At 31.8% G+C, this 23,286-nt stretch overlaps 1 pseudogene; it reads left to right on the top strand.

Moving 5' to 3' along the window:
- The first annotated feature begins 609 nt into the window (after nt 1-609).
- Nucleotides 610-13,473, top strand: LOC149533662 (leucine--tRNA ligase, cytoplasmic pseudogene; annotated as a pseudogene).
- The last annotated feature ends 9,813 nt before the right edge of the window (nt 13,474-23,286 follow it).

Raw genomic sequence — 23,286 nt, 5'->3', positions numbered from 1 at the left:
TTGTGAAAATGTACATAATTACACATTTTACAACAATTTTTTTTAAGCATTTAGTTCCTTTATGTAGTCTTGAGGTCCTATTTTAACTATTTCCAAGAATATAAATTATATTTATTATCTAATCAAAATTTTAGGGCCAAGCCCATTAACTACTCCATCAGTCTTTAGGCATCCTTCTGGTCCTCAAGCTCACATGGCTGGGAACCCTCCATCTTCTGGCCCATTGGTAAGCATTCATGAAAATTTTGAAATAAATATTCCTTAACATTTACAAAGATCTGATCATCTAAAATTTATTTTTTCTTTCTTTGCTTCTCTTCCCTTTCTCTCTACTTTTATCTCTTGTTAGCCACCTTGACCCCTTGGTATGATATCCTCAAGGCCTCAGAACTTTGGACTTGTGATGCCAGTCTAAGTATGTTGTGTCACCTATGAAATTTTTTTAATCATAAATATTTTGTTAGTTCTAATTTGGAAGTTTGCACAAAAACATTAGCATTTGGATTTATTCTCCCTGAAGATTTTAATAAAGAAGTCTGATGATTGACAATAGTTTAGACTAGGAGTAGCTCCATAGACAAATCAGGAATTTATGAATCTAGGTAGCCAATGGTTTTGGCCTGTAGCACAAGGCATGCCACCACCATATATGTCTGTCTACCCACAACCTATTCAATACCCACCACAGATACAACACATGCCTCCGTGCCCAAGGCAGTAGAATCAAGCACCACAATCATCACAGGCACCATCTATGTCATATCTTCAGCAACCAAGGCCAATGGTAAGTAGGCCTTCTCAGCCCTAGCAATCTCAGCAATCATCATAGCCTGTAAATATGCCACCTCCACTAGGTTTTGGGGGCATGGGAATGCCACCATCATCATCCTATATAGTAGACTTATTTTCATATGTTGCAATTATTTTTTAGTTGTTTCTAGTTTCCATAAAAAAAATGTCTGCATAAGTAGTTGGTTATATGTGCATGCTATGGATAAGCTTATTTCCATTTTATCTTTTTTTAGTTTGTTACATCCTCTCCATATAGACAACCACCAAATTCATTCAATGCAAATCTAGCCTATCAACATGCTTCACAACCTTAGCATATGTCATTAGTAAATTCTAGAGCACAACAATGGGGATCTGCAGGTCAAAATAGGGTTGTACCACAAGTAGTACAAAAAAACCAACAGGTAGCTTCTACTTCTGTAAGATTCCATCTCATAGATTTTACTACACATGGTGCAGTAAAAAGAGTTTTTTCATTAGTTTCAACTTGCGATAAGGAATGTTATTTCCATGAAATTAATAGTTCTTTTGGATTTCTTTAGGGGCCTCCTATACAACCTTTGAATTCTAATTCACAAAGTTCTTTAGAGTGGCAAGAGCATAATACTAGAGATGGAAGGAGGTACTAAGTTGATACATTTGAACTGCATAAGATTTTATTAGTTTAATAAACAACATTACTGTGTCAATCTGGGTTTTATATGGTCTTATTTTGAGATATGTATTTGGAATTTATTTACATATCTTTTTATTTGACCTTTTAGAAAAGGCACAAACTATTGTTCTAAGGTTTTGATAGTCTCTTTTAACAATGGGGGATGTTTTTTGATAGCCATCATTGTTGGCTTAGTCTGTATGTGGTATTCCTTTATAGGATCAAGTTCAGTTCTGTTCATGCATGTTTTAGATATCTATGGGTCATATCAGTGAACTTAAGATTTCCGTTTTCATGTAGATACTATTACAATAAAAGGACAAGGTAGTCTATTTGGGAGAAGCCTTTAGAATTGATGACACCAATTAAGGTGAGACATCCAAGATTTCTTACCTTTTTCTTATATCAAATGCATATTTATGTTGTTACCATAGAATGGTTTATTAACTTATGTATTGTTGAATATCCTTGGAATGTTTAAAATCTTAATCATCCCTCACATGGTAGATAAAATGTGGACTAGTTGATTCACCTTGTTTCATGTAGATTACATTTTTCTTTCCATGGCCTACCACTCTTTTGTTGATGTCTTATGGAAAGATCGAAGATCAATAAATAGGTCTATATGCCTACTTCTAAGGTGGGATGTTTTCTTTTTTATCTTATGAAGTTGGGTGATTCTTGACATCCAAATTGTACCATTAGTTTTATGAGGAAATTGTCCTTTTGCACCAAACAAAAAATGTTGAATGTTGTCATTTCATGATTTATGATCCCTCTTAAACATTAAGTACTTTGAAAGTCATGGATGGACATTTTGAACTGATAACTACCAGATGGCTTTATCTTATGAAGAAAAGATCAATATTTAATAACTAATAGCCTATTTGAGAACATCAATTCAAATAAATAATATCTTATAGATGATGTCACTAATAGATCTTAAGATGTTTCAACCGCCTAATTTTTCAACAAACTTACCTTTATGTATTATGGTAGGTTAAGTTGTGGGGTCAATTCTTGTTACAATTTGGTTTAGCATCTTGATGCTATAGGATTAAAATTTCCTTTCTTGGAGATTTAGGTTTATAGAATATCAATGTAGTCTATTTCACAGTAACCATGAAATGGACCTTTGATTATTTTGGTAGCTAATAAATTTAAAATTTGACTACAGGGTAGTGCTGATCTTTTCTATAATAATGAAACTAGTACAACTATATTGTGATAATTTGATATTCTTTGCCCATCTAAAGAGCTAGAATTGGCAAATTGGTCTTTACTATAGTAGACAATACACAATGACACCAAAATACTATCATGAATCTTGTGTTTCATTTACATGGCTTCAAGGTACAATTATGGACTTGAACCATAAAGTACATTGAAGGTTTTTAATTTAGTTATTTCTGGAGTATCTTGATTTCTAGTTAAATATGCTGACCAATACTATTTTTGACATTTATCATGTTTTTGGAAATTGAGAACATATTTTGAATGTGAAATAATATACCTCTCTAGGTCATTAGCTACACTGATGAATAGATGATGCAATCAAGGATATTGTACAAATTAATGGTAGTCTTTGTCCTTGCAGCCTACATCCATATTTAATACACATAGCCCTAGTGCATTATAAAGATGAAAAATAGTGAAATACCATAGTTCTATGTCAAATTTAAATATGCAAAAACAATGAGCAGCAATGATATAGATTAAAATATATATTGTAGGTCTTGTTAACGTTGTATGCAAACAATTGATCTCTCTTTCCAAACTACTCATTATTTCCTTCTTGTTAAAGGGTCATGGTCTACTAAAAAAAATATCACGCCTTCATTTTCCTCACCAAGAGTTCTCCCCTTCAGTAATTCACCTTTTTCATTATAAAAAACCAATTGAAATTGATTAACCAACATTTTTTTTCTTGACTATTCACATTTTGGGTTGACTCTACATTTTTCTCTTTTCTCATTCAGATTAACTCTTTCTTCCATACGATGATGCTTTTCCCATTAATGCTCAACATGAACTTTGATTGAAGATGCCTTTGCTAGTGGAATAATTTAATGCTTTGTGGGATATTGAAGATTGTACCACTCACAAGGTGCTCTTGATTCAACTAGCACTACCCCTAGATGCTCATTCATTTAATGCAGCATAAGCCATTTCCAAATGTCTTTATTCATGCTAATTTAATGCTTTGTGGGATATTGAAGCTTGTATCACTCACAAGGTGCTCTTGCTTCAACTAGCATTACCCCTAGATGCTCATTCGTTTAATGCAGCATAAGCCTTTTCCAAATGTCATCAATCATGCTAATTGGTGTAGACGTTACCAAAAAGAAGTAAAGGATATATACTAAAGGTTTTTTGACAAATTATTTTGCTTCCTTTAAGAACTATTCTAACCTATAACCTAGGTTTTAACTCACCTGCTTAGGTTGTGTACAATCAATTTTCTAACATCATAGTTTTTAGGTGGGGCTTTGATGGAAGATGAAAATTAGTTTGTTGTTTATCCTCGCCTTGGGTTATACAATATGCCAAATTCTTAATGCTTCAATAGATTATATAATCATATCTAAAATAGTTTTCCTTTTATATAAGGATTTTCAGTTTTGTACACTTAAAAGTAAAATAGAACTAGTATGCATTATGGATTTTCTTGGATTTTTTAATGTGATATTGATGTTGATTCTTATTGGGACAATATGCATATCCTACAATATTGGATTTCCATTAGACGACATTTCATGGATGCAGTCAATAAAATAGTTCAAATGCCTTACCTATGATTCCACATTTTGCATGCATGTCTACCAGGGTAGTTGCAACTTAAACAAATATATTCTCTCAATATATCTATTTTGTGCATATCGAGCAACCATGGCTTTTGATGACCACATTACATTCAGGCATCCTATCAAATAGTTCGCATGACTTATCTATGCTTCCATTTTGCAAGCATGTCTCCCAAGGCAAATGCTACAACTTCATTTGCACCATCTGAAAAAATCCTTTATGCTTTGATGGATACCTATAGCTTATCCCAAAGCTCTCATTCAACAGTTATGAGATGATCAATCAAGAGGAAACAATTGAGATCTTAGAGTGACACAGTTTTCAGATGATCATATGAAATGAAATGGGCGTGTGAGTAGAAAGAAACTAGAAAGACATTGTGTATAGATGAAGGCATGAAATGGATGGTTTTGGAGCACTCAGCACAAACACTCAGCATTCAATACATATCATCATTCGAGATCAAATGGGTGTGTAGGATTATACACATAGTGAATAATAAAGGAGGGAATTGAACCCTCCCTAAGGCTCACACTTGTTGAGGTCTACTTCAGCAATGGCCCTTCCACTGAAATTTTTATCTAAAACCTTTCTAATGAGATAATGTGTTATGAGCTCTTCATCAAATGGAACATGAATCTAGGAGGCAGTTGTGCATCACCCATATCATGACTATAACTAAAGTTAAGAGCCTCTATTATTGAATTCTCTTCCCTATCACCCATATTTATTTCCTTTTCTATTCATAATTTACATGATGCATTTATTCTATTTATTTTAATTTTCTCAATATAGTTTATGACTATAATCAGAGTGAATTCTATATGATAGTCATAAACTATAGTGAGAAAACCAAAATAAATAGAATAAAGGCATCATGTGAATTATGAATAGCAAAGGAAATGAATATGGGTGATTAGGAAGAGAATTCAATAATAGAGGCTCTTAATTTTAGTTACAATCATGATATGGGTGATGCACAACTACCTCCTGGATTCACGTTCCATCCCACTAATGAAGAGCTCATAACACATTATCTCATTAGAAAGGTTTTAGATAGAAATTTCATAGGAAGGGTCATTGCCAAAGTGGACCTCAACAAATGTGAGCCTCAAAAAAATTTCAACCAAGCATTGGTCAAAATTTCAACCAATGCTTGGTATTTTTCTACCAAGCATTGGTCAAAATTTTGACCAATGCTGTGTAGTTTTCCACCAAGCATTTGTCAAAATTTTGACCAATGTTGTGCAGTTTTCTACCAACATTGGTCAAAATTTTGACCAATGCTTGGTAGAAATTGTGCCAACAATTTTGAAAGTTTTTGACCAAATGGTTGGTCCAAATTTTGACCAACCTAGGTCAAAATTTTGACCAATAAAGTTCAAAAAATGAGCCCAAATGTACTAGTGATGATTGACATTGCTTCTACTCTTAATTATGTTGAATTTGATGAAGTCAAAAGTTGTACTATAGCTTATGATATGTGGATCAAACTAAAAGCCATCTATGGAGGAGATGATAATGTAAGAAGAGCTAAAGCTAAAATTCTTAGAGGACAATTTGATCAGATGAAGATGAGAGAAGATGAAAAAATTGCAAAATATGTTTAGAGAATTAAAGCAAGTGTGAGCACAATCAAAGAATCTAGAGGAGACATTGATAGAAAAATAGTTGTAAACAAGGTACTCAGAACCCTTCTTCCTATCTATGTAATTAGAGTGTCTACTATTCAAGAGATGAGATGTGATCCAAATAGTAAAATAAATTTGGATGCTCTAGTTGAAAGATTGATATCTTTTGAGTTGGATAACTATGACAACTATGTCCGTAGTTCCAAAGGTATTGAGCCTGCATTTGAAGCCAAGTTTTTACTCAAGAAAAGGGGCAAGAAATCAAAAGTTAGTCAATCAAAAAGTGAAGAAGAAGAAGAAAGTTCAAACATTGATCTTGAAGATTTTGAAGCCCTACTTGCAAGGAAATATTCCAAAGGCAAAGGAAAGTAAAAAGGTAAGATTCCTCTAGTCTCTTTTTCTTGTGAAGAAAGTGGTCACATTTCTACAAGGTGCCCAAATAGAGAAGGCAAGGATGAAAAGAAAAGTAATAAGTACAAAGGCAAGAAGGAATTCAAAAACTATAAGGACTATAAGGACAAAGGTAAGAAATCTTGTTCTATGGCTAAATATTATGATAACAATGAAGATAAAATGGTATATATTGCTATAAAAGATGAATCTGATGATGAAGGAGATAAAATGGCACTTATCTCTCATGTTAGAAAAAATGATACATGGATTATTGATAGTGGCTGCTCAAATCATATGATTAGAGACAAAACAAAGTTTGAGCACATGGAACATTATGATGGTCATATTTTGAGATTTGGAAATAATGAACCTTGTTGCATAAAGGGAAAGGGGTGTATCTCATTAACCAATGAACTTAGATGTGAGAATGCTAATTGGATTGAAAGACTAAAGCATAATCTACTGAATGTGGCACAGTTGAATAACATTAGATTCAATGTATAATTTATGAATACGAAGGCCAAACTTTTGGATGGAAAAGGAAATTTGGTTGGATCTAGCAAACAAAAAAAAGGTAATCTATTCTATCTAGATCTTAGTGAAAGTTCATGTTTTATCGCTCAAAAAAGAAGAAAGTTGGTTATGGCACAAAAGATTTTTTCATGTGAACTTTGATAACCTAGTCAAGATAAGCAAAAAAAAAAGAGTAAGAGGCATTCTTAGCTTAAGGAAACCTAATATGGGTCTATGCAAAATTTGTCATATTGGTAAGATGGGAAAAACTAGTTTCAAAAGTAAGAACTATCATTCTAAAGAAGTTTTAGAGCTTGTACATACATAATTATGTGGACCTATTGGAATAGAGAGTTACAGTGGAGATATTTTTTTCATTCTATTGTTGATGATTATTCTAGAATGATGACTATAATGTATCTGAAAGAAAAATCTAAAGCTTTTCAAAAATTTAAGTGGTATCTGGCAAGAGTAGAAAAAGAAATTAGAAAGAAGCTGAAATGTCTGAGATTAGATAGAGGTGGTTAATTAATTTCCAACGAGTTCAATGAATTCTACATCAAAAAAGCAATTATGAGATAGGTATCAACCCCTTGTACACCTTAGTAGAATGGTATAGTTGAAAGAAGGAATAGATCCATCATGGATTGTGCAAGAACATTGATCATAGAAAAGATTGTTGCAATCAAATACTGGAAGGAATCAATCAGTACTACAGTGCATACCTTGAATAGAGTACAATCAAAGGAATACTCAAATCAAACTCCTTATGAACTATGGTATGGCTATAACATAATGGAAGTTACTTGAAAATTTTTGGTATAAAATGTTATATCTTGAAAGAATCTAGGAAACATAAATTTGATGTCAAAGGTGGTGAAGACATATTCCTACGATACACCTATAGAAGTAAAGCATACAAATTTTTGAATTTGTTTACTTATAAAATCATAGAAAGTGCACATGTGAGAATGGACAAGTTTGCAGAAAAGAGTGAAGAAGAAAGAAACAAAGAACCTAAGGATTACAGAAGATTTGTTTACTATGGTCTTGATACTTTGTCAAATCTATCTAGAAATTAGGAGGCCTCACCTCCTAAATCCCCAAAATCTCTAAAAGCTACTGAGTTGCAATTAGCACAACCCAAGTCACAGTTTGAAGGACCCGAGTCATAGTCAGAAGCTATTGAGTTGTTACTAGAGAAAACTGAGTCTGATGGAACCGAGTCATAGAAAATGGGACCTGAGCTTATATAGAAGATCATGAAGAAATTAGTGAAACAAACTCCAAATCCAAAGGACCTATGTTAGCAAGATATGTTAGAAGGTATCATGCACCTGATCAGATAATTGGAGATAAGTAAAATGGAACAATGACAAGAAACAAATTGAAAGGTACATGTTTACTTGTTGAATTTGAACATAGAAATGTTAAAAGTGCATTGGATAATGAAAGTTGGATTGAAGCAATGAATGAGGAAATAGAATAGATAGAAAGGAACAAATCTTGAAGTCTTGTTCCTAGATGTAAGGATAAAAATGTAATTGGCATAAAGTGGGTATTCAAAAATAAGCTAAATGAAGATGGAGAAGTTTCTAGAAACAAAGAAAGGTTAGTATGTAAAGGCTACTCTCAACAAGAAGGTATTGATTATGGTGAAACTTTTGCACCTACTGCAAGATTAGAAGGTGTTAGAACTTTACTAGCATATGTAGCTCATAAAATATTTAAAGTTTATCAAATGGATGTAAAATCTTCATTCTTGAATGGAATTCTTGATGGTGAATTCTACATAGAACAACCTAAAGGATTTGTAGATTCCAACAAAAGAGATATGGTTTGAAAATTACAAAAAGCATTATATGGTCTCAAGAAAGCTCCCAGAGCTTGGTATGAAAGACTTCATAACTACTTAATACAGATTGGATTTCAAAGACCAAATGATAATAGTAGTATGTATATCAAAGAAGGACCAGACATGAAGATTTTGTTGGTTGAAATATCTATGGATGACACTTTTGTTAGGAAAAAGGTGTCTCAACCTTGGATAATTCCAATTTTTTTTTTTTTTGTAAATGTATTTTTGAAAATAATGTAATTAAGTGTGAGTATACATGTCTAGTTGGCATGTTGTTGTGTCACTCCACTTGCATGTGTCAGCATCTTGAATAGTGTGTAAGGAGATCGTGACTGAAATGGTTATGACAAATTCCTATGACACATAAGAGCTATCTTTGGAAAATTTGATGATGGGTGAAGATGTGAAGACATGTGGCAATTGATCATTGAGTACTATACACTCAAGTCTCCATCTAGCACATAGGGAAAAAAAATTCGTTCCTACTTTTTTGGAGAATGGTAATACCCTAATATGGTTGTTCTTTAGAAGTTTTCCTAAAAATGGAAAGCGCATGATATAAGAATTTTTAGGGTTGCAGATAGGAGACATTGAAAAGTGTATTGTTGGTTGCTGTTGGATTTTTCTTCCATGTCCTAAAAGAACTTGCATTGCAAGTGTGTTGTAACCATTGTGTTGAAGATAATACATTGTGTAGGTTTTGGATGGGTGGGGTTGTTTTACTAAAAGGTATTTCCCCACTGGCATATCTTTGTGTTTATGTGTTTTCTCTCTCTATCTATTTTTTGTATTCATTGTTGACTGTAATATTATTATTTACATAACATCAAATCTAAAATTGTAAAGATTTAATAGGAATTTGCACAATACTTTCCTTGAGGGATTAGTGTAGGAAGTTGTTTCCGCACCTAAGTTTCCTTACAAGTGGTATTAGAGCTTGATCAACTTTTGATCCTAGTTGTTGGGTAGGATTTTTTTGAGCTAATCTCAAGTTGAGTGGGAGTTTTTTGTGTAGAACATTCTGAATCTTATTTGTACATTAAGATGACTAGTTCATCATATAGAAAAATGGAGGTGGAGAAATTTAATGGCAGTAATTTTGAGTTGTGGAAACTCAAGATGGAAGACTTGCTTGAAGATCATGATCTATGGAAGGTAGCTTCACTTAATGTGAGACCCACAACAATATCTCAAGCGAATTGGGATCTCAAGGATCAAAAAGCTAAGGGTCTCATTAGAATCTGTCTAGTTGATTCAGTTCTCCTGAATGGTCTTGATGAGAAGACTGCAAATAGTTTGTGGATATCAAGCCAAATCTATGGTGAACAAGTTGTTCCTAAGGAAGAAGTTTTATTATCTAAGAATGGAGAAAGGAGGATCTGCTATAGATCATCTAAATGCTTTTAATTTACTAATTGCATAGTTGACATCATCTAGTGTCAAGATAAAGGAGGAGGATCGATGTATGAACCTATTATGTTCCTTGTTTAATTCATGGTGCCATCTTTTGATGGCTCTTGGAAGTACTTTAGTCACTTTTAGAATGGATGATGTGTTGTCTTTGTTTTTATCTAAGGAGACAAGGAGAAAGTTGTCAAATTCAGCTAAGGAAGCTCTTGTTATTCGTAGGAGATCCAACGACAGAGAGAAGCAAAATGACAACAAGTCTGCAAAGGGTAGATCCAAATCCCATGGAAAATCAAAGACTCCTGGAAAGTCCAAGACAAAATGCTCGAACTGTGATAAGATTGGGCACTTTCGTAAAGACTATAAAGAGCCAAAGAAGAAGAAAACCTTAGATTGTGGTTCAGAAAAATCTCAAGAAGATGGCAATTCTTTCATTGTAGTCATGGTAGCACATGCATCTGATGATGTGTGGTTAATAGACTCAACTGCTTCTTTCCACATGACCTCTCATCAAAGCTAGTTCTCAAAGTATGAAGTTTTTGATGGTGGAAAGGTGTACTTGGGTGATGATTTTCACCTAAAGATAGTTGGATGAGGATGGGTCACTATCAAATTCTTTAATGGATGAGTAAAGAGGATCAATGGGGTAATGCACATCCCTGGCTTGGCATGAAACCTATTATCTATAAGTATGTTGAATGATGTAGGTGAGAAAGTTGTTTTTTCTAAAGATGGATGCAAGATGATGAGAAGAGCTATGGTGCTTGATAAGGGTACTAGGAGAGGTACTATGTTTCAGCTTGATGCATGCATTTCTCGGTGCAATAGTTCTTCTATTTCAAAGAAGAGAGTAGCTATCACTTCATCCCCACCATCTAAACAAGTAGTAAAGAAGATTTTGGTTATTGGTTCTGATAGCAATGCATCATCTATACCTAAGGGTACAAACACATTGGAAGGAAAGCTTCCTACAGAAAAGACAATGTTGTGCCATATGAGATTTGGCCACATTGGTGAGAAGGGTCTCAAAACCCTGAAAAACAAGAACCTCTAGAATGAGTTTTTGTGGATTCGATTAATATAATAGTTCCCTTATGAAGTGTGGATCAGCTTGTTGAATGATAATTTAGTCTTCTTTGTTTATGTTTCATTCCATTTCTTTGGTCATTTTATATTTATAAACATGTTATAATATATTATTAATTATAGATATATTATAATATGTTTACAATGCACATGTATTTTCATTGAAGTTGTTAAATGCAACTATGATTACTTAGAGGAGAGACAAGAGTTGTTAAAATAGAAAGGACATGATGAAAGAGAGTAAAGTGCATACTTGGAGAAGGTCAAAGAAGATCATTATAAAGGTTAACAAGGTAATTTAAATGGTGAGATTTAGTTGAAATATGAGGTTTCTGATTTGAATCCAGTATTGATTAGAGTGTTGTTCTTTATGCATGGATAATAATTCTTACACTAGTAAATTTAGACCCAATGTTTGACAAGGATTCATCGCAATTTTGACTCCACTATATAGACAAAATGACCAACATTGTCATTGGTCTTTTTTCATTGATTTTACACCACCCTAAACTTGTGTCAGAATTGCGATGTTACATATGGTAGATATATCGACGAAACTATTGTTGAGATATCTACCTCAACCCAAAAGCATTGTGTACTACACTTTCCACATATGTGACCAATGGTTGTTGGAATTGTGATGAACACTAGTCAACATGCACGTCACACATATACCATCCCCGTCAAGATGTTATCTATCTGTGCATCAAAATTATGACAAATATTGGTTGAAACTTGTGTCACATGTATAGCATCCTCATTAAAATGCTATGCTCCTTTGTGTCAAAATTTCTACGTCCAATCCTTTTTTTTTAAAATAATATATTATCGATTAAAATATGTATAAATGATAGTGCAACTGGAGACTATATTATCACTTAGAGGGTTGCCCTTAATATTTCTTATTAAAATATATCCAAGGTCCCTGAAAAGCCATCATGCGTGGTTGAGTGGACAGGACATGATGTAATTGGTCTTTGATTGAGGTCACCTCTTACAGCTAGATAATTTGGCCTTGGAACAAGAATTCCATGGGATGAACAGTTTCTTGTAGAATCTTTATCTAAATCCACACTATACATGGTGTATTATACATTGTTGCTAACCTTTTGCAAAATAGGGATATCTATGGTAAGACTGCCACTACAATAAAAGCCGAACAGATGATAGGAAAAGTTTGGAATTATGTGTTTTGTGGGGGTCCTTTTCCACACTCAAATATTCTTGCTGACTTGCTAAAGTGCATGAAGAAAGAGTTTGAGTACTGGTACCCCTTTGATATATGAGTTTCTAGTAAGGATTTGATTCAAAACCATCTCACCTTTTGCATTTATAACCACGCAACAATATTTCCAGAGGAGAAATGGCCATGTTCATTTGGGTGTAATGGGCATCTTATGCTCAAATCAAAAAAAATGTTAAAGCCTGTAGACAATTTCAGAAATCTACATCAAGCAATAAAGGACTTCTCTTTAGATGCTACTTGATTTTCTTTGGTTGATGCAGGTGATGGAATAGATGATGCCAATTTCATTTTTGAGATTGCTAATGCTGCAATTCTCTGGCTTACAAAGAGATCATATGGATGGATGAGATTTTGGCTTCAGCAAAATCCTTGAGGCAAGGGTCCCCTTCTACTTATGCACATAGGGTGTTTTCTAATGATTTAAATATTGATATTTAGTTGATTGAAAAGAACTACAATAGAATGATGTTTAGGGAGGCCTTGAAGATTAGTTTCTATGATCTTTAGGTAGTTCGAGATGAGTATAGGTTTAGGTGGCTTGAATCGAGATTTGTTATGGCACTTCATGGATGTCCAGACATGGTTAATCACTCCCATATGTCCTCACTATGCAAAGCATGTATGGAAAGAATTTTTAAAGAGGGAAGGATTTGTTGTCAAATCAGGGTAGCCAATTACGTAATCACCCAACCTTACACTACAACAAGCTAATAAGTATTTGTAGGACACAATTGTTTCCATGAGGAAGCTTTTTCAAAAGCAGATGTCTGCTCCTAAGAAGGCTACGAAGGATACATCAAACATTCCAATAGGACCTGAAGAATTAAAGCCATCAACAAGATTGCTCTATGTTGAAGAGGAATAAAAAGATTGGAAGGAAATATATCTAAGGATTCTCCAAGATGAGTATAATAGAAATAGTGACTCCTTTGCTCTAGACTAGGAAATATTAGCTACTTTGAATGAAAGTCCCATTGGAAAGTGTTATGATTTTAAGAAAGTACTTAAACAGTGCATATCCTTTTTGAGGTTTAAAAACAATGAGACTCTTTTTGTTGGGATTAATATTCACCTTTTTCATTTATAACCACACAGCAATATTTCCAAAGGAGAAATGGCCATGTTCATTTAGGTGTAATGGGCATGGTACTAGTGGAATAAGGTAAAAATCCACTTCCATTTGGAAACCTGAAACAAAATGGATAAAAATAGAGACACCAATTAAATTTAGGTAGTTAAATTGATAGTAGGCTGCCACAATAGTGTATCCGTATTTGTGGTAGGAATAGACTTTGATGGCATCTGAAAGTTGTTTATATGAAAAATAGAGCTATAATCAATAAAAGATTGATCAATAAGTAGTACTATGCATGTCAACCAGTGAGTTCTTTAGCTGATTATAACAGTGAGTTTTTCATTAGGCATGTTCATCTAAAACATTATATCATCTGCTAAAATTTAGTGCACATCTAAATGCTAGTCGTTACCTCTATTTTTGCTCTTTTCTAGAAATGTATTTCATATCCTGTATGTGTTATGATTCATTTTGTTACATTTGTATAGTTATATCACTTGCATGTCTAATCTCCCATTCTCTAATGCCCCCTTATCATTTTCTATATCACAACTTAATGAAATGTGCAAACTCCTATACTCTATGTGTTTTAGAGAGCAAAGAACTCCCATTATAATGGGAATGTATGTAACGCCCCGCTCAGGAACCCAAGAGAAATAAACCTAATATGTTACAATGTTTACTGTACTATTTAAAAAAAAAAAAAAAAATTTAAACAACATCAAGATAACATTAATGCGGAAGCAATATGAACATACACATCAAATACACATTAGCAATTACAGATATAGTTTCAATTCCTCAAGGGTTCCTTTACGTTGAGTCACATTTAATAATTTAAATTAATTAGTTTAAGTCTCAAGTACAATGCCACATGATCATAAAGAAATAACAGATATATAATTGCATAAGAAAAGCATAACTAATACAATGAAAGTACATCCAATTAATAACATCCACTGCACATGTCATAGGGTATGTGAAAATAGATACAATACATCAGAATACATGCTAACATATATACATCATCTGAAAAGAAGTCACTGAGATAAGAAATAAGAATGATAAAGGTACATCTTCTGCAACAAACATCCAACAACAAGAAATGTGAGGGGGACCCAAATGGTAAGAAGACGCTGCCTCCCAACCGTGTGGTTACCTAGTCAGGCTTCCACTCCCATCGTGTAGGGAAGATAACGAACGATCCACATACGGCTAATCAAACATAAATCATTCCTAAGCATGGAATTCCTAATAGCCAAAACTACCTCAAAGGTAACACATACTACTCAAGAAGATAAGGTAATCCAAAAATAAAGAACACTCCATCCAATACCGACACCACATAACCAAACATCATACACGAACCAAGTATAAACCAAATACCAAGATCATAAGATAAAGTCAACTAAAGATGTTCCCTCAAGTCAAGAACCACATGTCAAAAGTACATCATCCATGAATCACCAATCATCATTAATGAAAGTAATAACCACAATAAACACATCCAATAATAAGTACACCACTAGAGGTACACAAAATCTATAGAGGAAACTCAGGCTACATACTAGGGAGTGTCATCACATGGCTACTTGAGTTACCCTGGACTAGTTTCTCAATAGACCCCAGACCCTCAAGCATTGAGTTACCCTGGTCTAGTTACTTTGAACCCCAGACCCTCAACATGACACATGTGGAAACTAGAAAGCCCTCTCAAGAAGACGAGGCAATCATCCCATTCCCATCCTTAGTCTATAGAAGCACTCAAGGCGTGGGTGGATCAAATATCTCTAACTTATCTTTTAGTGTTTTTTTCCCCCAAAATATTTATTACTAAATTATCACTTATTACATAACTTACAATAGGTTACCCTGGCAATGTCCACTTTGGGTCCCGAACCCCTACTACAAGCCACTCCCAAAGACATGTACCTAGACAACCTTTCCTAAGCACATAAATACACAGTTGTGTCCCATACCAAAACACTCATAAAGATCAAACTCAGTTCCTTAACAAGCAACCTGATAATAAGATGGTTCTCCCATCCAAGTACACATAACTTCTCCATAAAATAAAGCTTATAAATATAATTTCCAATCTGAATCACAAGACATATCATGACATCCAACCATAAAATAGTATCAAATAAATTCCATAAAACCTCTGGTGTACATCCTAGACTGGTCAACATCTAATCAACACCAAAATCCCAAAGCATAGACAATATAAGCAAAATAGTACAGCTTCATACTTTGGGTTTTATTTGATATTACATAATAAAGTCAAAAGTAAAGTTTCAATTGCATTTCAAAGAGTGTTTTAAGTGTATAAGATTCTCAATTTATTAAGGTCGTTATTATTGATAATTTAAATAAGTTCAATACTTTATTCAAATATCTTTCTTTTATTAATTAACCTTAGTTAAATAAGACTTTAACTAAATTAATTAATACATATATATTTTTAGACAAAAGCCATTCTAATATTATTTAATTATTATTTACTAAATAATATTAATGACAATACTTATTAATTAATTATAAAAATTATAAATTTTAATAACGTTTATTAATCAAATTCATTAATTAAAAATTTACTAAATTTAATTATAATTAAAATAAAATTATTAATTTAATAATAAAATTTTAATAATTGACAATATAAATTTATTAATAATTAATAATATTAATTTAATTTAATTTAAAACTTAATATTTTTTTTTTTAAAATAGTTTTAAATTCATTCAAATTCATTAACTTATGAAAAAGCGATTTTCTTTTAAAAAGCAAGCGCAAGCCTTAAGAAGGCTTTGTTGTCATACGGTAGGCCTGCTAACGCAGAGCCTGTGGCGGCTTGCCTTCACAGTACCAATGTTAGCAGGGACTGCCAGCGGCTTAAAAGCCAAGGGGGGTGGGGGAGGTTGTGGCCCCCACTTCCCAATTTGATTTTTCTATTAATTTTTTTTAATATATCTTTTTTATATAATGTGTTTTTTCTTAATATATATAGTTTTCACAATAACCAAGACCCCGAAAAAATATTTTATATATATATATATATATATATATATATATATATATATATATATATATATATATATATATATATATATATATATATATATATATATATATATATATATATATATATATATATTTTAACAATATTCACACTTTAAGTCTGATAGGATAAATACTTTTAGCCAATCAAATTTAAGATTTCCTTTACATCTCAAACCCTCCCCAGATTTAACTTCGATTCTCTTTTACCTACAGACAGGATTTCTGATTGAGTTTTATTTAATCTTATTCATATTAAAATACTACCCTCAAAAGTAAACTCAACAACGTATCCATCTAAGTCCATGTGCAGATATTTCTTAATCAAGAACAAATATTTGCATACTAGAAAAACAACACATGCAAAAGACACGAAGCAGACAAAAGTTTGAAGAGCAAAAACTACTATACAATTAAACCACGAGATCCTACCTGGATCTGATGCTAAACTCCGGTAAATAGATAAAGATTCCTACTGCAAGCAAAATTCTTCAAGCTACGAAAAAACTTTCCTTCTTTCCCAAAACCTCTGATTTTCTCTTCAAACCTATGTGTGCAATAATGACCCGAAAACCCTCTAATATAAACTCCAATTACCTTTTAGGGTTTCTATCTCCAGAACTCTAAAATTATAATTATTTTATTTAATTAATTCTTTCATACACAATTAATTTGCTTTTAATTAATTTATTAACTTTAATCTCATGTGCACTTTATTAAAATATCCTTATTAAGTTCACATATTTTATCTTTTAAATTAATTTCATGTATTTTAATCTCATACACGCATCATGCGAACTTAAATCTTTTTCATAATTTAATATATTTTCACTTCTTAATTTATTTTTGAGTGTTTAATTTGATAAATATTTATTAACTTGAATAACAATAATATTTAGCATTTACTTAAAAATGAACTCTAAATATGTTATTATTAAATTAAATAAATATCATCACATTCTAAATTTATTCTTATAACTTTTATCTACGAATTCAATTCTTTTTATTTAATTAATTTCTCAATTAATTAAATATAATTAAATATTAAAAATGTCATAATAATTTTTTATTAAATTAAATCATTAATTTAATCTTTTAATTGGACTTAATTAATAGAAAATTTATCAGATACTCATAAAACAACATACGAACAGAAGACTCACGGGTTTTAAAAAGGGTAGACAATCTGTTACGAGTCCTCCTTGCAGGACAAGTATTTTAGGCTATGGCTAGGATTGGACTTGATCATTATCTTCCATTCTCACCATTTGAGTATTTGTAATTGGGCACACTCATCGTGGCAATTCAGGGAAGTCAATGCCTAATACCTGCATCTTGCATAAAAGACGAGCATGTACATGTATATAATATATATCTAAACTAAATAGGCAATGGCAGGGAGTGGTGCATCGTGTAGATCCGAACTAGCAGGTGACTACGACTCCCTCCCTTAACCACATCAAACATGTCAGACAGAAAGATAAAAAAAACATGCGCACCATACACATGCAAGTATGGGGTAAGTATCATAAAATCACAAGTCTAACATCAAATGCTCAGGTATAATAATGCATCTCTATCAATACAACATAATAATCATTAAAGACATCATGTTAACATTGTTATGAAAGAAAACATATTTACTAATTAGGAATCATCAAGACATCATTAACAACATGTGAAATGAAATCAACTAAGCAATTATAACCAATATATTTGTAATCCAACACATGGAATAATATCATAATATTGTAAATCCAATATCTCTAAACTAATCAATGCATATAATCGACCTAAAATAATTTGACAATGATAACAGAAATACAATCTAGGGGCAAACACTACAATGTAAGTTTATAACTTCATGTGAACTATCTTCTTTTCTGTAAAAATATTAGTACATATTTTTTTTGGAATATTATAAAACACTTCTGTACTTTGTAATGATTTTTTTTTAAAGGAATGCACCTTAGATTACTCCAAATCAGATGATTCACATTACTTGAGCATTATGTCAACTAGGAAAAATTAAACATCGCCGCACAGAGATAAAGGAAAAGAGCACATAGGCATGTGTCTCAAAAAGGATAGGGTTCATATCCTTCCCAAATGCAAAAGTAAGTAATTATCCAAAAGATTGCAACTTCCAATACTGAGTTGGGAAGCATCTTAGGGCCCGTTTGTTTGCTGGAATAGGAATAGGAAATGTATCTCTATTTGGTACCTCGAATCGAAATAGGGAATAGGAAAACATATTCCAATTTTTCCCCTAAAATGAGCATATGTCCATTCCAAAAAATAGTTGTTATTAGAATGGGCCATTCCTATTCCCAATCTTTCTTCTTTCTTTTTTTAATTTTAAAAAAAAAAAATTACGATTTAAAAAATTATATCTATTTTTAAAAATACAAAACTTCACCTTATTCCTATTCCATTTTTGTTCAACGAAACAAGGGAGTAACATATTCCCAATCAAATACAAGGTTAACCAAACAAGAATGAGATTTCTCTTTTTGATTCCCATTCCACATTTCCATTCCCATTCTAATTTTCTATTCCTATGCTAACAAACAAATGGGCCCTTACTGAAAAGTAGCTTTTTATATTACCATTGTACGCTTAGGTTTCCAGTAGACTTGTACTAGTACTTTTGTACAGGACACTGGTACCAAGACCAAATCACCTATTTTTGAAAATAGGAGACAGGGATGCTTGGAGATGTCATTTTTTTCATACAATCTAATATTTATAGATAATATGATATATCACAATAATAAACTTTCAAAACAAGAACTATGGTAATGTTTAACAGTGAACATTAACTTTAAATACACAAATGGAAAATGTCACTGAGTCAAAGAGTCCATAGTTCACACTACATATTTGAATAGTTTGATAGAAAACTAACTTAAATAATTACTACAATTACCAGTAACTAGTTTAAATAAGTGAAAATTTACTAGTATTATTGAAAAATTAAACATTTAAGGTGAAATGTCATTTATGAGAATCACCTAATTAAATGTTTAAAAATCAATAGATAATTCTACAACTTACGTTGATGTATTGTATTCTTAGATTCCTAGAGCCAAGTATACCTGTCAGCATAAATGGTGAGCAAAAAATAGATATGTGAATAAAAGTATAGAAATATAGTTATTAACAAAAAATTGCATAAAATACCTGATCAAGGTTTATTGGTGTTGTAGTTCTTGATAAAGGAGAGGTAACATGATCTAGTTAAGCAAAAGGACTAAGCATGGCAACTTTCTTTACAAGGCTTGCAAGATTGCTGTTTCTTAATCCAAAAAATCATGTGATGGCTCTGTGCATTAATCAGATACAAAATGTAGCTAGTTCTACGAAGTTCTATGCCAATATACAAAACGATTGGAAAACAACAATACCTATCTTGTTGTTTTTGAGTAAGCCTATGCCACTTAGAGAGACAATGGAAAATACAAGTGATAAAAACACAAAAAAAATCTCATTGATTACTTTGAGTTTTGTTGTAATATACTATTTGGATCTATCATCCTATGTCAATATACTATTTAGATCTGTTAGTGACATAGGTTGGTAGATCCAAATAATATATCACAACAATAGGATAGGTACAGTAGGTAAAAAAGTTACCCATAGTGTCAGGGGCATCGTTGCCACCATATAAATAGCATGAGCTGATTGGAAACCATTATTTTATGCAAGAATAATTGGAGAGCTAGATAAACACATAATTGACAATACTAAAGCCACGTATACGTTGAGTAGGAAGCCCATTTCGATGTCTAAGAAAAACACATAACAAAGCAATAGGCTACATCACTAGAAACTAATTCACAAATAATACTTGAATGCAAAAATATATTAGCAATCTTTACTTTAAAGAACAAAAAAAAAGTATGTTTGAGAAAGAAAATCAACAATAACACATTATTTTCAAATTTATACAACAAGACAAAAGTATGTTTGAGAAAGAAAATTAATAGTAGCACATTCTCCAAAACAAGAAACAATAAAATTGAACCTGACTTACACTCCATACAAATGCAAATGACTTACCTACTAAAAGGGCATTATTTACACAATAAGGAAATTTAGCAAACTCAAATTGATGAACATCAAGCTTTTCCATTCTTAGCATTTGGATCAGTCGATTGTTTTTAGAAAATAGAGATAGGTTATGTGTTATGTGTTTTCTAGAAAATAGAGATAGGTTATGTCATCATCAAATCATGTCTTATGTATTTTATAAATTATTAAAATACATACCAATGGATGAAATTCGTTTCCCCCTTCAATGTGACCATGTTGCCTACAATGTTCCTCGGCTGTTTTGATTAGATATCTTTGAGTCTTTAAGCCCTTACATATTTTGCAAGGACAACAACATTTTCCATCACCTTTTCTTTTTAAGTTAGACCACAATCTAGCAATTGTCTCCCTATTTTTTTGTGTGTTGATATTGTCAGACATGGTCTTTCTTGAATGGAATGACTCATTGGTGGAAGAAGGATGATTTGTTTGCAACCTGCATATTTTATATCAAGCATATTAAAAGAACATCCAACATTAATAATCAAGATGCCTTTTGGTAGGGTGATAGTTGGATTGAAAACAATTTATAAATCTATTAATATTTAACACTCATTAATATTCACATTATAAACTAATCATATATTATCTAATCTTGCATTATTTCTTCTCAGTTATTTTACAAGATCAGTCAAGAATATCTTTACATCACTAGTAATAATATGATCATTGATTATGGTAGGGATTGATATCAATCAGTAATACATGAAACAAAAGATCTATAATAAGAATAGGGAAAATATTAATAAATAGTAATATCAATGATAAAAATCAATGTCTCTGGACACCAATAAATACTCCAATGTATAGGCATCTCAATTCACATAAAAATCATCTCTACCAAAAAAGGACTATATGGACATTGTTGAAAGAGTAGGACATGCACACATCTATAAAGTAAGAAGATTGGTGATTAGTATATAAATTGACTAGAGGCACCCATGGAATATTGCATTGAACACCACATTCATAAACACATCTGTTAGATATTAAGTTGATGAGTGTGTATACCATCGTACTAGTATTTCCATGCATCAACATGATCAAACCTCACTTCCAATTCATGTACCAGATTATACATTGTTACTATGTTGTTATACTATCCAACATTATGGGGCTTACATTATCGATTGTCCTTAATGACTTATAATGTGTGGCTAATCATCCATGATTTATTCATAATAATCATGAAGAACAAATAAACTAGTTATGAAAGGTGATGACTTTCTACCGTGTCTCTTCATACTCCAAAGCACATATTTATACAAGCTGATCAACTCTCCAAAGGAAGATAAGAAGAATTGATTTTATAAATTATATATTCCCTTTTTGGAATCTCTCAACTATAAAGAATTGAAGGTTGCAATAGCAACTGTTGGTGCAAGCAATACAATTGTCTATCAAAGACAACATCTATATAAGAGCATATAACATCAAATACACATCAAAGACAATTCCTATAATAGATACAATTGCATATATATATGTATATATATATATATATATATATATATATATATATATATATATATATATATATACATATATATATATATATATGTATATATATATATATGTATATATATATATATGTATATATATATATATATATATATATATATATATATATATATATGTAACATCAGAATATCAAAGTTGGCATATCCCCGACTGAGATCATTATTATCCTGTAACTTCTATCATACACCAAAAGTAACAATTATCATATATAAGTACAATCTCAGAGCAGTTATACAATGGAGTAGTCATCATACATGGCTATCATAGTACGTGACAAGATTTCTACAATGCAGAAGGAATACCATTAATATGTTCATTGAATAATCTAGGTCAACATGTAATCCAATACTCTCATTAATAATACATGTGGAATATAAAATTGAATTCGTCACTAGCTTGTGTAATTTTGATGTGACGTAAACCCACTCTTTGATTGCATATATATAGATACAACACATGACTTCAAACCGATATATTCCAAAGTGCCACATATCATTTTTGGTGATGTCATAAATAGACATAAAGGTTAATCAAAGGGGTAGTTAAGTTATAATAACATCTATATTATTATATTTCCTCAATGTATCAATTTTTTATATAATAAAATTGGAAATCATAATCTGAGAAATTACAATAGACATAATCAGACATATGCTAGCACCATATCAAAAGGTGAAAGAGCATACAAATAGGTGAAAGAAAGCATATGTATTGTGTTAAGGATATTAAGAATCTTGAAGAAGCATTCTCCCCATTCATTATCATAGCAATGGAAGCATGGGAGTCTATATTTGCAGAAGATTGGATAGGAGAACATTACATTTAGCCAAAAAGGAGAAATAGAGAAACAATTGGAGTTCCCTAAATTTCTTTTTGACAACAAAAAAAAATTTTAAAATCCTTAAAATTCATACAAAATGTTTGGCAGTATGGTGTTTGAGGTTGGATATTGACATGTTTTATGAGCATGGTAGAAGGTCATCAAGCTTGCAGTTTATTTTCTCTATTGCTTATAGCTAATTAAATTGGGATAAGAAGAATTTTGGATCTACCTTAATTTTAAAGTATTGATTTGTTAGTTCATAGCACAATTTGAGAAGCTACACTTGTACTAATCAATTAAGTTTCCCAGTTATTGTCAACATTTGA

The sequence above is a fragment of the Cupressus sempervirens genome, chromosome 10 (assembly GCF_028749045.1).
Source record: "Cupressus sempervirens isolate cs-2001-9-10 chromosome 10, ASM2874904v1, whole genome shotgun sequence".
Taxonomy (NCBI): domain Eukaryota; kingdom Viridiplantae; phylum Streptophyta; class Pinopsida; order Cupressales; family Cupressaceae; genus Cupressus; species Cupressus sempervirens.
This window is presented reverse-complemented; position numbering and strand designations above follow the sequence as displayed.